Source organism: Sinocyclocheilus anshuiensis, unplaced genomic scaffold, assembly GCF_001515605.1.
Source record: "Sinocyclocheilus anshuiensis isolate Anshui unplaced genomic scaffold, SAMN03320099.WGS_v1.1 scaffold179, whole genome shotgun sequence".
NCBI classification, from domain to species: Eukaryota; Metazoa; Chordata; class Actinopteri; order Cypriniformes; family Cyprinidae; genus Sinocyclocheilus; species Sinocyclocheilus anshuiensis.
In genome coordinates, this window is record NW_015549577.1 from 1,819,508 (window position 1) to 1,825,257 (window position 5,750).

A 5,750-nucleotide genomic window follows, 5' to 3' on the forward strand; every position below is an offset into this window, starting at 1 on the left:
TGCAAATCTTCCCACATCGTGACGTAGACATGTGGGGGCGTGTTTAAACGAGGCGTTTTAGGAGGGCGTGGACCAGTCTTAACTTTTATAAAGAATATCTCTTTGGGTTTGAGACTTTAGTCTTTGCAACTTTAGGGATCTTATCTATTCACGAACAGCTTGTAACACTCAAAAGAGAAAGGAAAACTTTAAATTGCATCATATGACCCCTTTAAGCTGTGTCCGAAATCGCATGCTGTCTAGTATGTACTAAATTGGATTTGAAACTTACTTTGCTATAGTTACATAAGTATGTTTTATATAGTATGAATATGGGTAGTATGAATTTGGACGTACTACAGTAGGGTGAATTAAGGGTGATTGGGACATAAGGTCAAATGGGACAGTATACAGAATTTATTTTCTCACCTAATGAGTGAAAATAAAAACTTTTTTGCTTAGTCCTAGGTTTAAGACCACATAATTAAAATAGGATGCCTTCATTGGTGTGACATCATGTAGGTGGGCGGGGCAGGCATCAAACAGGAAGTTGACCATGAAATGCATGAACTGAGGAAAATGACATAAGCTTTTGCTAGTTTTCATAATAAGGTCCTAAAATTCTCATAGCTCCTATATTATACAAACTTTTGATGGAAACATAAATATGATGCACTACTTCTACAAAATAAGTAAAAAAGTGTTAAAATCATGTTTCTATTTTCCGAATTAGGTTGTTTTTATTTTGTCCCATGATCCACCCAAACACAGTTTGAATGGGACAGCATAATTTTGGTTGATTGGGACAGTGCTTAAAGGCTTTGCTAATTAAGAAAATGATTTACCTTGTAATAGAGAACCACTGTATATGCTCTGTATGCCCTAAATCAGTGGTTTCCACCCTATTTATTTATGCAAGCCGTAATCAACCACAAAAATAACAAAATTAAAATCGGCAATGAATCGCCTGCGATTTTGAACGTGATTTTGTGTAGCTTGTCAGTGAACTACGGCTCTGTGTAGTAAATGCCGCTCCATCTGAACGCACGTGCTGGAGATTTACTTCTAATCACAGGAGCGGCTTTACTGACGAGATGCACATGAAAATCGCATTCGATTTTTTGCACAGCCCTAGTTGTATTGTATAAATTTTGGTTGGATTTATGAAGTGAGAAATAAAGTTGAAAAGAAATAAACATGGGCTCTTAATAATGATGAACAGAAAATGAAATATTGCATATAAAATTATATTAAAGTATGAACTAACTTGTGCAATACAGTAGGCCTAAATATTCTTACACTACCCAAAATCAATGAAAAAATGTGCTGTCCCAATCACCCAAACATTGTGTCCCAATCACCCAAATGTTACCAAAAAAACTTTTTTGGCTCCGTTTACAGAAAAGTGTACGTCACACATCCTTTCATCATAATATAACATTGTTTCCTCCTCAAATGGGTAGTTAACATCTTCAGTATTACAGAAATATATCATGTATTCGGCTGATGTTTTTAATTTATGGCAAGAAACCTTGCTCATGTCGGAAATTCTAAAACTGTCCCAATCCCCCTTAATTCACCCTACATCCATACTACATCCGCAGCTTCATCCGTTGCTTCAGCGCCATTCACAAATCCTCTCCCGTGGCTTCATGGGATAGTGTCCATCTAATGCGCACTTCAGAATCTCGCCAGGAGTAGTAGGTTATCCGGATCTTTTTGCTTACTGTTTTTGAATACTATGAATTCAGACATACTATGTTTTTCACCTGGTATGTATGGAAGTAGGCATATTGGACACAGAGTTATTCTAGATTTAGTGTTGATATTGGTGGCGTGCGAACCAAAATTTTTTTTTTCATTTATTGTGCATACTATAATATCAATTTCTGTGGGCATCAATGAACAAAATCACGTTTTCCTGTCTGTTTTCAATGGTGATTACAGATGTTTTTAATTATTATCACTAATTTGTATTTTTTGTTGTATTTAAAATGTGTGCTGTAGAGCCTTGGTAAAATGCAACTGATCACATCTAGGCCTATATGAAAGGTGAAAACGGGGTTTGAGAATAGCACACTTGTCAAAAGTCTTGATAAGAATGCATTTAGAAAGCAATGAGCAGTGTTGCCGGGCAGCAGGCAACCAGGTGAGACACAGGGCCCACGACCGATCTAAAGGATCCAGATAGAAATTTGTTACCCATTCTCAATGGGAAAGTGCCCAAGCAACATTGCTCAAAAAAAATTGCCTAGCAAAATTGTTCAAAAAGTTGCCCCGTGTATCATTAGCCTAAGGGTACGTTTGCAGAGGGTGACGAACGGCTACACAAGAAAGGTTGCGTGAAAAGCCCTTATATGAAGATGTTTTGGGGGGCATTATGCTAATTACTAACCCATTGAGATCCCATTGAGTAAGGGAAATGAATGCATTGCTATGGCCACAGAAAAACAGACACTTGCATTCCCAAGAAAAAACGATCAAGGAGAGAAAAGAGACTGTTTCCCAAATGAATGTGTCTTGATTGTTTAAACCCCATCCTGACCTCGAAGAACAACCCCAGACCTCTCTAATTCTAGCTCTCTATTTGTCATCATTTGCAGGGGCACCTAGCTGCTAACAGCAGTGATGATTATGATAATGGTCTTTGCTATTTAGGAAGAGTGATTGAACAATGTTTACCAAGACAAACCCTCTGCATGTTAAAGTGAACCTGCTGTGACTTTTAAGGAGCTCCTGTTCGGTCAACAGAATGAGTGTGTGTTAACAAAATGAGGCTCAATACCCTTACAAAAAATTTACTAGGGTAGTTTTTACCCAAATACTATAGTTTTTAAAAGTTATTGTCACTAAAACCATTATAAATTTAGTAAGGTAGCTTTCTAAATGTTTTTGTCATTCTATACATTTAACTAGTACTTTTTACTAAAAAGTGCCTTAAAATGCAATTAATGTGATAGCTTTTGCCCAAATACTATAGTTTCTAAAATTATTTTTCTTAAAACCATAATACAATAAGGTAAGTAGGGATGGGAGATATCTTATCATTTGCGATATACCGGTAAAAATTCTCCACACGATAAGAATTCGTCTTCCCGCGATAATAACGATAAAGTCTATTTGTTGACATATTTCTGTGTAGGACTGTGTGGAGTGACGTGAAAGCGGACGTGAAATTGAGCAGCTCCTTCTACAATCTGGAACAGGTTTGGATAGGGCTGTACAGAGACAACAATCGGTCTGAGCCTTGAGTACATGTACTACAGTAGCACGTGTGCGACACAGTTCTACATGTGTATGAGTCGTTTACAAACCTGTTCAACAAAGATATTTTAATTTATTGACATGCTTTTTCTCCATATTAACTTCATAACATAGTCGAGTGTTTGAAATAACGTATTTTTGTGATCAGACGTGGTTTTGTATCACAGAATAAGGCAGAAATCATACTATTTTATAGCATTATATACAGTGATAAAGGCTATGTCGATTAGCATTGCATTATAAATATACTTTATCCTTATAAAAAATACCCAAGATTGCTTGAAGAACACAGATGCCATATATTTTGTGCAATCGCATGTTTATTGTCTTCAGGTTTCCTCACATAAAATTTCTTTATCTGCGTTTTATTCAGCTACAGCGATCACTGGATACTTCTTCCTTCCTGGAGCATTACTTCTATTATGCATATGTGGCGTTTCTGCGCAAGGGCGCCCTCCGGCTTTCAGTATGAATTAAACAGTCATTACATTACTACGTGTGTACTCAGTAATGCTCACAACACCCTATTTTGGGTAAAAATAGGAAAGATAATACTTTTCTATAAACCAGTAGGTCTAAGGGAAATCAAATTTAATATTTTAAGAAACCATTTACAGAAAAAAATACACATACACACACAGTTTTTGTCATTGAAGATATTGTGATATTTTGATTTTAATCTCCAGTTCCTTGCTGTTCATCCAAAACTCTTTCCAAATTTTGTATTCTCTCCAGTAATCCAGAGCCACTTCAGCAATTACATTCCCACCTGCATTACTAAACAAACATGCTTATCATTAGTTGGGTCACTCTTTTGGGAGAGTCGAGGCATTTAATTGCCACTCCACTTGAATCTGACAATTACATATTAGTGTTTCTCCTGAGAAAAATGAAGATTGCATTGCGGAATGACACTCAATCAACATGGGCATTGTAGTCTAGAAAAGGTTTTATGACGTAGATCACCTTTGGTTGCATTTTGTCTATTCCATCAAATATGAACATGGACTGTAAAACATGGACTTGATACATTTCCATAAATCCACCGCTTTAGCTGTACCTGAATATACAGAACATGCAAATCCCAGGTAGAGTATTAGTCAAATACACAATTAACACATACTCTTAGTTAGGGCTGTGCAATTAATCGAAAAACAGTTTCGATTTCGATTTTGGCCTCCAACGATTATGAAAATACAGTAATCGAGATCAAACGATTATTGCGCCCCATTGCGCCACCCTTTCCAGTGGTGCTCTTTCGTTCCTCCATAATCAGTAAAATCATGTAACGAGACTTCTTACAGTGAAGACTGCTGTTTTATTTTACATTAGGTTATGTAATGTATTTTACATTAGGTTCAGTCAACATTAGGTTAACTGAATACTTTAGACTTGCATTAAAAAAAGTTAAAGCACAGTTTGTTTCATTTGTATATTTTCTATTCTATTGTATTCTTTTGCTTTTTTTATTACCGGCATTGTATTCCTTTGCTTTTTATTACAGTTTAATTATTTTCAATTATATTGAGGACCTTCTTTGTTGTTGTTTTTTTAACTAATATTAGTTACTCTGGTATTCTGCTGTGATATTGAGAATTGTGACATTTTGCTGGTCTCTATAATGTAGATGTCATAGCAACCTTATTTACAGAAAATATATATTTTATATATATCACTATCTTTAAATAAATCTTTCATATAAAGTTTTCGTCATATGGCCCACTAATAATAATTTTAAATAATCGTGATTAGAATATTGACCAAAATAACCGTGATTATGATATTTGTCATAATCAAGCAGCCCTAATCTGCTCTGAATATCTCACATTTTGTGGTCTCCCACTGTCATTTTGTTTGCTATGAGTGGTTAGTATATTTACATTATAATTGGATTACTGAAGTGATGTAAAATCGATGCTAAATGGGTTTCTGTGAATCATATCGCCTTTTGCCAAGGTAAACTTACAAAAAATTGTAAAATATTGCTGAGCAAATTCTGTTAGTTGGTGAAAGGCAGGAATGGATGATTTGATCAAATATAAGATCTGTGAGAGATAATACTCCAACCCAAGCTCAGCTTTGATAAATGTTTATCGGATAGCATCCCTCTCACTGGTGTGAGTAATCATCAATCATCAGGGCTTGACAGTCAGTATGAATTGTTTGTGGGTGAAAAGGCATGTGTGGTCATAGAGCTACACATTTAACACATTGAACAATCCACATACCTATTAGATACATATATGTCTCCATAAGCAACTTTTCTCGCTACAGGGAAGAATGATTCACTGAATGTATTTGTCATCTAGTGAATCATTCTTCCCTGTAGAGAGAAAAGTTGCTTAATTTCTCTGCCAGACAATGGCCTTTTTTGTTGGTCTTCCTTTAGTGACAATAATGTTATCAGACTTGTCCTCCCGCGGATGAGCAATGCATCTGATTGTGAATATTCTTAAGTTTCTCAAAATCTGGTATCTCTGAGCTAGGCCTGGGCGATAAAACGGTAT

General features: G+C 35.8%; 1 long non-coding RNA gene across 1 annotated transcript in view; it reads left to right on the forward strand.

Moving 5' to 3' along the window:
• Nucleotides 1-5,510, forward strand: part of LOC107657542 (uncharacterized) — a 22,575-nt gene extending 17,065 nt beyond the window's left edge. Inside the window, exon 3 of the long non-coding RNA XR_001630697.1 lies at nt 5,500-5,510. This is a non-coding gene — a long non-coding RNA (uncharacterized LOC107657542). The remainder of the gene's footprint in view (nt 1-5,499) is intronic.
• Nucleotides 5,511-5,750: the final 240 nt, after the last annotated feature.